Source organism: Syzygium oleosum, unplaced genomic scaffold, assembly GCF_021117445.2.
Source record: "Syzygium oleosum isolate NSW1041296 unplaced genomic scaffold, Sole_v2.1 Sole_v2.17, whole genome shotgun sequence".
Classification (NCBI taxonomy): Eukaryota; Viridiplantae; Streptophyta; class Magnoliopsida; order Myrtales; family Myrtaceae; genus Syzygium; species Syzygium oleosum.
In genome coordinates, this window is record NW_026607501.1 from 1,027,613 (window position 1) to 1,038,412 (window position 10,800).

The window sequence follows — 10,800 nt, forward strand, 5'->3', positions numbered from 1 at the left end:
CGATAATAGGTCATTCCTTTTTTTCAAATCAGCCATAATGGGTTTTAAAAATAAGAAGGCCAAAATATATGGGTCTTAAATGAGTATATTCTGAACCCATTTACAATCCAATTTCTTTTCAATAAAAGCCCGGCTCATGATCTCACTTCACAATCTTCTCTCCCTCTTCTTCGCTTATCGCTTCGATGAATCTAATTCGCAGCCACCTCCGCCGCTATTGCCGACTTCACGCCGCCCTTCTCTAGTGGCCGAGGTTCTGAATTTTAGTAACATTGAAAGGGAATTGGATATTTCGACAACTAAAAGACTGACACAGAAAAATAAACACAAATCATCTTTATTGGTTCAAGAGGAGACATAAAGACATATTTAAATACCCACTTGTTCTCCCGCCGCACCTCTTCCTCCTCCTGGTGTGAAGGCATTCTTGAATCCTTCATCCACTGCTAGATTATGGCCACCATGGTGACAGACTATGCAAGTTTTGCAATGATCAATCAAATATCAGAAAGGTGTCACAATGTCTACAATGTTAGCTGTTGTAGTACAGATAGAAACAAAGATTCTCACCCAACAGAGGAGGTAAAGAAATAATCTAGCCAAGCAAGAATTTATGATTTACATGAAGAAGAAAATAAAATGTCTAGATTTAGTAGCTCTAAACCTACTCAGTCAAATCTAGAGCTCCACCAATGATTGCGGTCTCATCATGAGTGAGTTTACCTCCCTTGCCAGCATTTAGAAATCAGAATCACAAATCGTGAATATGAAAAAGGAACCATGAGAAAATCAAGATGCAACTCCTTTCTTGAACCAATCTGCATGCAAGAATCTTTTGGAAAAGTATAGCTTTTCATGTACCTCCTCATTATGACCAAACACCTAGTCTAGAACCTGAAAAAGAAAAGCATTGACTCTGATTATAAGTCATAGCACCACCAAGTATACCAAGAATACATCATTATGAAGACAAGTGCATTAAATCATATGAGTAAACCAAAAGAATGAGATGAAAAAAGTACCTAATGCAAATAGTCTTGAAAGTCGACGATGAGAGACTCCTCATCCAATTCTTCCTCAGGCGGAACTCCAAATAACCAATCTCTAGTGCACAGCTCAGCCTCTACGCTTTCAGGCGAAAGGGAACTACGATATTTATTTAAAATGCGTCCTCCAATGCTAAAGGCTGACTCTGAGGCAACGGTAGTGATAGGAATGCTCAATATATCGCGTGCCATGAGAGACAACTCGGGATACCGATGAGAATGAGTCTTCCAATAATCAAGTACATTGAGATCCGCGTGCTTCTTTCTATCAAGCCTATTCTCCTCCAAATACAAATCCAACTGTGACTTAGTAGATTGCGATCCAAAATGTTCACTCTCAAATAAATCATACTCATCAATGTCGTCCCCAATGTTCCTAATGTCCTCAATTGAAATGTTACCTCGACTAGTTGAAGAAGTAAAGTGATCATCTCTAGACATAGAGGTCACATATTCATCAAAAAGCATATACAGCTTTTCTCGAATGCTCCGTACAAATTCCACATGATCATCCATGTCCAACTTCGAATAGCAAAACTCTAACAAGTGTAGCTTATAGCGAGGATCTAATATAGCTGCAAAAGATAACACAACGCTATAACACTTCCAATAATTTTCAAACTTTTTGAGCATTGTAATAGCCATAAAACTAATAGCTTCATCCTCAGCATCCCTTGCTTGTATCAAACGAAATTGAATCCGCCATACTCCATAAAAATATAAATTCGCCGTGGGATATCTAACTCCAGAGAAGAGAGTAGAAATATCATAAAAGGGTTTCAACAAGAATGCAATTTTCTTTGCTCTGACCCAATCTTCAGATGATGGACATGTGACAAAGTTACAATCAATTAACTTCAAATGTGAAAATGCACATTCAAAGAAAAGTGCACCTTCAAGCATTTGGTACGTAGAGTTCCATCTAGTAGCCACATCTTGACGTACCTTTTTACTTGTCTTCAAGCACGATTGTGCTATACATTCGGCAAATTTTACTCTCCTCCCTTGTGTAGCTCTCACATACTTGACAGATTCTCTAATATTATGTAATGATCCATCAATAACCTTTAGACCTTCCTGTACAATGAGATTCAAAACGTGTGCACCAAAACGCACATGAAAAAATTGTCCATCACATAACAAAGAGGATCTCACAGAGGGTGTATTTTTCCAAATATCAACCATATTGTCATTGTATGATGCATTATCTAATGTAATGCTGAAAATCTTCCTCTCAATACCCCAATCTCTTAACAAAGTCAGCAATTTTTCCAAAAGAATGGCACCACTATACGGGGGCGGCACATAGGAGAAACACAAGACTTTTGAATGCAATTCCCAATCCTCATCGATGTAATAGGCAGTGACCGTCATATAATGATCAATAGTGACAGAAGTCCATAGATCAGAAGTCAAACATATATGGCTCAAAAGAGACACTAAGTTGGATTTCAAATTTCCCTTCTCTTTCTCATAAACTTTGATCACATCACTTCTTGCTATATTCCTTGATACGTGCTTCACATTACGGTTGAGGTAACTAAACAACTCTCTAGTAGCTTCATGCTCTACAAAAGAGTAGGTATAATTGTGTTTGATTATTGCTCTTGCTAGCATGTCTCTAAAAACAGCTTGGTTGAATTGTACTGTGGAATCATCAACATTGACCTCGCGATTGGGACAATTATCTAAATGACGCAACAAGTTTTTTGTCCCATGGCTAGCCATGTAAGTTACTTCGCACCACTTACATTTAGCCTTTCTCATGCCATCAACATCCGTGTATTTTTCAAATTCAGACCATACAATCAAAGTACATTTTCTTGAGCGCTTAGAGCAAGTAGAGTTATCTTCCTCATCCTCATGAACTAAGGATGCAATTCTACGTCTTTCGAATTGTTCGGTAGTTGAATATTCTTCTCGATCCTCGTTAGCTCTTGACATTTCAGCTAATTAGTCAGAGAAAACATAAATTATAACAAGTTCATGATTGCACGTTATGAGTTCAACATAAGGGGTAAAGACTGAGTTCATACATGGAAATGTTAATCAAATTAATAATGAGTCACTTGGAATTTTAAACCCCAAAGCCCAAGTCTCCACTATCCATCAAAAAATTGCAGCATCCAGCTGCCCATCCTACAAGACTATACAAAAAGCTCCAAACAAACAGCAACCTTATGGAGGAACATTAAGACAGTGAGTGGATGCAACAACAAATGAGACTTTCGGTGTAAAGTCAAATAAGAGAGGAACATTTAAAACTAAAGAAAACTACGAAAAAATAGCTCATCCAATGGAGGTTTTCCAGAAAATCCAGAAACCCAGTCTACCAACAATCGGAGAAGAAAGATATACGTAAAAAATATACGGGAGAGCATATTTCTAAGGTCCAGCTCTACTCACATATTTAGACAGCAGCACCAATAGAAATAGACAGGCAAACAAGATCTAACAACTAATTTCATATAATAATGTAGCATACAATTGTAAGATGTGATAAAGAAGCACATTCAGACATAAGTAGAGCTGATGGTTATGGACAAACCTTATGAAAATTAAATACCAAGTCTAGTTCACAGACATTGCTGAAGAAGTGATCCAAAATCTCTACAAATAAGTGAATGCACTCCAAGTATGCAAGCTCGTTATCTGTTATGTCAACACAGAGCGAGAAAAGCAATCCAGCATATCGCCCGTAAATAACCTTGTGCGTTCGAAACTGCAATTGAAAATCTCAATTAGACCTTCATGTGCAGCTAGCAAACATGAAACTTTTGAGCACCCGAAAAGACACTTAAAAGTGATATTGTAAATTCAAGACAATGGAATCAGAAACGTAGTTCACTGTACAATAACAGTTGGATATTTGGCTATCAAATGGAGAACGAATTCCTCCTCGTACATCCTTAAACAGAATAGAGGTATTTCCTAAAGTTTACTGCACAAAAACATGTACCACAAACCTCTCCGAGGATAATCCAAAGTGAACCTGTCCCATCTGGATTTGTTATTGATTCAACAATGCCATAAAGAAACTCACACATGGAATAGATGCAGCCAGGAAAAAGAGATAATATTTCTGATGGCTTAAGAAAGAATAGACAAGCAGGGATGATTAGAACTAGAGCGGCTGAGCGAAGAAGCACTCTTGTTTGCGAACCACTCTTTCATGTGATGGATCACTTTGGTCGCATTTTCATAAACCAATCAGTGATCGGGCGCGCTCAATCTATAAGGACCCCTCATTGACTATGATGGTTTCAGTGGAGAAAACCTGAGTCACTAGAAGTTCAGTGCTCATCTTTCTATGGGCTTCTTTTATTTCTCCTCTCCCTCGGTTTCTTTTCTACTTTCCTCCTTTCGTGTTCCCAAACTCTTGACTTCTCTTCTTCAGTCAAATCGCTGTGACCACGCCAATCAATGGGAATGACCCACATAACACCGAGCTCATGGCGCATTCGCACAAAAGAGCCGACAGAATTCAAGGATCGGCGAAGCAAAAGAAAGCAACTGTACGGAAAAAAATCGAACATTCTCACCTCGACAAAATTGGTGAACTTGGGATCTCTATTGACCACCAACTGGTGAACCTAGAAACCCAGCAACCCCCACACAAAAAGAGAGAAAAGATTAGTCAACAAAACACCAATTCCCCAGCACGAACCCAAACACCCTCGAAAACAAAATTGTAGGCAAACTTGACAAAAAAAGTAAGCAAATAGAGAAAACCCAATACCCGGAGACAAAAACGCTAGTCCCTTCGAGCCCCGCCGAGTACAAGAAGCTCGGCACGTACGCGCTTATCGGCCTCCCTTCGAGCTATGAGACTCGATTCGTCAAGGCAAACGAGACGAAGACCAAGTACTCGATCGTCATCGGAGGCGCTTGCGACGGCGGGAGTCGAGGCAGTGGTGGCGGAGTCGTAGGCTCATATGGTCCTCAGGAATTTAGTGGCGATCGAAGAGATTTAGCCGCAAGAAACGGAGTTTAGGGTTTGCACGGAGTGCAAGACGGGCGATATTGAGTCGTCGGAGAACCTCGGCTATGACGGAGATGGGTGGCGCACCGGAGATGGGCGGCGCGAAGTCGGTGATAGCGGCGGAGGTGGCTGGGAATTAGATTCGCGGAAGCAATCGGCGAAGGAGACGGAGAGAAGATCGTGAAGCATGAAGCAAGAGGGAGAACATGAGCCAGGCTTTCCATAACGGGTTATTAAATGGGTCGTAAATGGGTTCAGAATATACCCATTTAAAACCCATATATTTTGGCCTTCTTTTGTTTGAAACCCATTAAGGCTGATCTGAAAAAAAAAAAGAATGACCCATTAGCGATCCATTTAAACAAACGTGGATTCATAAATGGGTTCTGGACCCATTTGATAGGTCTACTAACATGTGAAGTAATCATACGGGTACGCAACCATTAGTGTAATACCCAATAATCAAAACAATAAATACATTGCAAGATAGGGAGGGTACACTTACCTCGAAGCGACGAAAGCATATGTAATGTTAGCTAAAAATCACATCATCACCCTAAATATGATTTCTGATTAACACACAATTTCACTCAAATCTTTTTTTTTATGTAGTTTTTTTCTTATTTAGTGAAGACCAAACTATATGCAATGCATGCTGGTAGTTTAACATGACACATGACATACAATTTACCTAAATGTCCTAATTTTATTGACGATTAAATGGACTATTCGAATATGACGGGCAAATGTTTAACTACGTGACCTAATTCTAATGACGGACGAAAATCATTATTCTAATATGACACACAATTTCACGAACCTAACATACAATCACTAAATGACATGCAAGCAATGACACATGGCAAGTTACGAATGAAATGGCAAGATGACATGCAAGCATGATGCAATCTAAACTATATAACACGCACATGGTTTTTTTTTGTGATTTTTTTATTAAAATTTGTAATTTGAAAATAATGAAAATAAATTACCTAGATTAAGATATTATCCAATTCATTTTAGGAATTAAACTAGGGCAAACCCTAATTTAAATTGGAATGTTATCTTGACTAAATAAACCCTAACCTAGAATGTGATCTATCTCGAAAGGAAAGATTCTAACCTATATTCTAATTTGTTTTGAAAGATTATCTAAAATCTATTTAAATATGCAATGTTATCTATTAAAAGTTACCTTAATCCTATCTAATCCTTTTGGGATTTTTTTTTTGGAAACATAGAATCGAATCGAATCAAACCAAAATCAATGATAGCATCCAATCACCCAAGATATTATCCATATTCACTTAAATTTGAAAAATAACTCGACAGATCGTATCCCAGGCATGAGGATCGGATTGGCCAATTTTCTGTGCAAAGACGAATTGTATCTTGGGCATGAGATCCGATTTACGACCAATTTTCCATGCAATTGCGAATCATATGTCGAGTAGGAGATTGGATAAACGTTTTTCTATGTGATCGTGAGAAGTATTTTGGGCATGAAATCGGACTGGCGATCATATGCACGTTGTGAAATTAGGAAAATATCCCAATTCATGGATTTCGAAAAGACTTTTGGATATATGACAATATTGATACAACATATAATTGAGATCACAATAAACTCAAATTAGAGAACTTGATATATCAAAATTGAATCGGATAACGTATCACCTAATTCGAAATATTGTACAGATGATGTTTCTGAATTTGAACGGTGGAAGGGTCGAGCTCAATGACCGGCGGTGGTGGCCCTCAGCAGTGGATGCTCGGGGTGGCTTCTCAGTGGTCATCCGAGGTATAGGATGACTGACCGTGATGCTGTCTCAGCCAAGGATTCTCGGTTCAAGGCCAGCAATGGTCTCAGTGGGGCTCGTGACTTGAAGCGGTGAAGCTCGCGACTTGAGGATGTGGGCGTCGGGACCTGCAAGGACAAATCACCAAGCTCGACGTTGTCCATTATTCTTCTGAAGGGTTTGCACGCTGCCACATGCCCACAACTCCTCACGGTCTCCTCATCAAAAAGAATATTCTTATGCATGCATGAAGTAAAATCACAAAGACCCGCAACATTATTGTCAAATCTGGGCAAATATCCGAGAGAAAACCAATCCACCACTTGGACTTATGACCTTGACCAAAGATCAGCCCCTTTTTCTCGCTCACAGCAAAGTTGGATTTTTACAAGATAGGGCACGCCAAGGAACCTGCAAAACAGAGTAATTCGAGCATGACAAGGACGACGACCGGTGATCGTTTGCTGCTATGATTCGTTGTCCACGACTGGATACAACGGGGGCCGATGCCGAAGCTGCTTGGCTCATTAGAAATCGGAAACGTTGGTGTGGAGTGCAGACCGCCACTACAACAGCGACGGAAGGAGATTGCCTCAGTGAATAGCAACAAAACTTGCAGGACTTCCAACGATGTGGACAGCGAGCAAAACCCAGTGGCTGACGTACAGCAGTGATATGGAGCCGCGGCGATGAAGCTTGGACTGGTTGGGGTCGAGCTCGCTCCTGGTGAGGAGCCAAGTTGCAGCGTGGAGTTTGCACCAAGTCTTCACGACCAAGGATGGCATGAAGGCGTAGTCAAGCGAGACCTAAGCAAGTCACGTGTGGACACGGTTGAATTTCGATCCACTTTTAGGATAAATGAAATGTGTATATTCTTCAATGCACTTGTAGTTAAATCTACTTTGGAAATGATCATTCTCGGGATACTAATCTTTAGGGAATGGCTACCTAGGAAATGTACGTGGACCTAAGAACTCGACCATGAGTCGACCTTCGGTGACGATCGAGGTCGCTGTGACTTAAGTATTATAGGTCGATACGCGTAAGCCCTAAAAAGCCCCAGTCGTTAGTTAGAGATACACTAAAGTCGCATTTGAGTGAAATTGACCGTCATTTAAATCCGAACTTGGATGGCGAATTTATCGAAGTGTCACGACTAATTTATTTGGACTGACGTCACATAAGCGTGGCCAACCACGAGATTGCACTGATTTGTCGGAAAGTGAAATTTGGACCAGGGTGCGGATTTAGATGGAGTATACCTCTCTCTTGGTTTATTTTATTTAGTGTCTATCTAGTCTTTTCTTTGATTTTGAAATTCGGAATTTCGTGGCCCTTGGATCTAGCTTGCCCAACAAGACCAATTGTGAGCCCTTGGATTGCACTTGATTGGTATGTTGACTTTGGTCCTCTCTCTCTCTCTCCTCTCCTTCTTCCCAGCTGACTTCCTCCTCCTTTCTCGCGAACACCCCACGCTTACTTTCTCGCTTTGGCTGACCATGTCGACTTTCCTCTCGCTCCCCCATGTCCTTCACGTGCTTTGCTTGGGCTTTTTATACTGTTTTTTGCTTCGTTCTTGCATCATTCTGCGGTGACCAATCCCCACCAACTCCACCAGCCATCATCATTGAGTCACCCATGCTACGCCTACCTTTCCCCCCTTCGTCGACCCCCAATCTTGCCCCACGTTGCTGCTGCCGTCCCTTCATTTCACTGCGCTCTGCCTGTTGCTTCTTCTTCACCTTGGTGCTTCTTCTTCTTCGGTTTCTGCTTCCTTGCTCTTCTTCTTTCCTCTCGGTTTCACACCCTACTGACTCATGAGCCAGCACCACCGTTCAGCCCCGTCTCCGTCCGACTTCGCCGTGAGCCGCCGCCTGTCACTTGAGCCAGCTCTTTCATTGCTCCGGCGTCGCTGCTGCTGCTTTGCCATGACTGAGCTGCCTCTTTGCTCGGTTTTCTAGCTTAGGCTCTCTTGTAAGTGGCTTCCTAACCCTTGACTAGGCTAAGGGGTGACTAATGGACATGTTAGGGATGGATTAGAGGCTGTGGATAGTTGGTTTAGTGGCTGGTTGTGCTTGGTTTGCTTGGTGGTGTTTGTTGATTGATTTCCGATAGGGTTGCTGCTGCATCGCTGGATTTTTCTATTTTTAATGTGACTTGTGTGGGCCGAATTTGAGGAAGTGTTCTTCATGAAAGTTGTTCATAACATCTTGACGTTTGGCATAATTTAATTTGGGAATTTTTGGAAGTCATGTGAGGCCATTCGGAAGTCTATCTTTGGACCGAAATAAGTCTGCCGGAAACACTGTTCCTCAGACCTTCGGGTCTATTCGAATTTTTATAAATTTTTCCAGACCTATTTTCAAAATACTTCCTTCACAAAAATTGTTGGGGACATTTGTGGCTATAACATATAAAAATTTCAAGACTTTCCAAAGTGATTTGGGTACTGGATGAGGGGCATTTTTATGGTCAGGCGGCCTGATCGGACGGGTTGAATTTCGTCTGAATTCAAGTGACAAAAAGAGGTGTTTACAGTTGGAACTGGATTTCGAGTTCTTCACGGAAAATGTTTATCAAGATGTTTTATACGACATATCCAAAATTTAGAATTTTTGGAGTTGATTTACTATTTATTTTAATTGGATTTCGTTCACTGCACAACTGCTCAGTTTGGACCCGGTTTTGTATATTTTCGGTTTTTCTCTCTCTCGAGAATCATTCGGTATTATCGTGGCGTTTTGACGGATTTAGTTGACATTGGGCTAATTTACAAAGATAAAAATTGATAATGATTGCTGAGGTGTGTGCATGGTCATGACCCGCGTTCCGTCTAGGCGGGGTTCTAGGACGATGCCGACGGGGGTTCGGATGCCCCGTCTAGGCGGGGTTCTAGACTGATGCCCGGCGGGGGTTCGGATGCCGTCTAGGCGGGGTTCTAGACGTTGCCGATCGCGGTAGAGGCCGGATCGATGCTCCTTTATGGAATGCCGTCTGGGCGGGGTTCGGACGTTGCGTCGCCCAAGTAGGCGGGACGATGCACAGTTACGCCCGAGGAAGACCGGCGGGGTTCGGTGGCCCGAGGGCCGTTAATAAACTGGACATTTATAATCGTGTGTTATGCATTGGGTAATGCAATGTGCTTGTGTTGCTGTTGAGCATGTCTGGATTAATAACCGTTTTATACACGTTTACGTCATGTGATTGTATTATGTGCTCGAGGAGCGAATTGCCATGTTGTGGCGATATTCTAACGTGCAGGGCTCACGTATGTGCCGAGGCGAGGTAAGGGCGCCTGTGATTGTTATGACATGTTGAATGTCGGTATTGCATGTTTAGAATTGTTCGGAGGTACGCTTTGGCCTAAGCGAGGCTTAGGTAGTTGCTTATTGAGAAGTGTTCTCATGGTTATATAACCAAACCATTTCGAGACCGCGAGACCGCTGACAGTGATTGATCAGGAGACGCCGCCAGGATACTACGAGGATTGAGGATAGGTCAAGTTACCCCATCTTTTGAGTGCCCCTTTTGTAGATGAGTTAAGCTTACCAACCACCCGATCCTTTTTGTTGTGCGTGGTTCGTAGATAGTGGCGTCGTAGAAGGTTAGCAAATGTATGAGTTGTAATTGATGTTATGTTTATAAAAGTGGCTTGTTGATGTGTATTCTTTGTCTCTCTACTATCCCGTTGTTTCTATGTTGTACGGAGAGTTCGAGATTGCTTCCGCATGCGTTGCTTGTTAGTGTTTTGATTGGGTCGGCGACAAGTCATGGGATGTCGCATGCTTGACGACCCCAGAGGGATGTTGCGTGCTTGTTCGGGTTCGGGGCGTGACATCCCCATTGATTTGGTATCAGAGCAAGGTTAGCTCGATTCAAGTTTGGTCGAGACCTGGAGTGATAAGGACGATGACTTTGGGGTAGTCAGTTAGGGAGACTTGTGTGCTATGCGTGCCTCCAGACTGTTTGATTG

The 10,800-nt window shown here is 41.8% G+C and overlaps 1 long non-coding RNA gene across 1 annotated transcript; it reads right to left on the bottom strand.

Moving 5' to 3' along the window:
- Positions 1 to 258: 258 nt before the first annotated feature.
- On the bottom strand, positions 259 to 4,929 carry LOC130140310 (uncharacterized). The gene is made up of 4 exons (XR_008818319.1): positions 4,786 to 4,929; positions 4,589 to 4,639; positions 3,595 to 3,768; positions 259 to 473 (listed from the first exon to the last, which is right to left on the bottom strand). It is a non-coding gene; the product is annotated as an uncharacterized LOC130140310 (long non-coding RNA).
- Between the last annotated feature and the right edge of the window lie 5,871 nt (positions 4,930 to 10,800).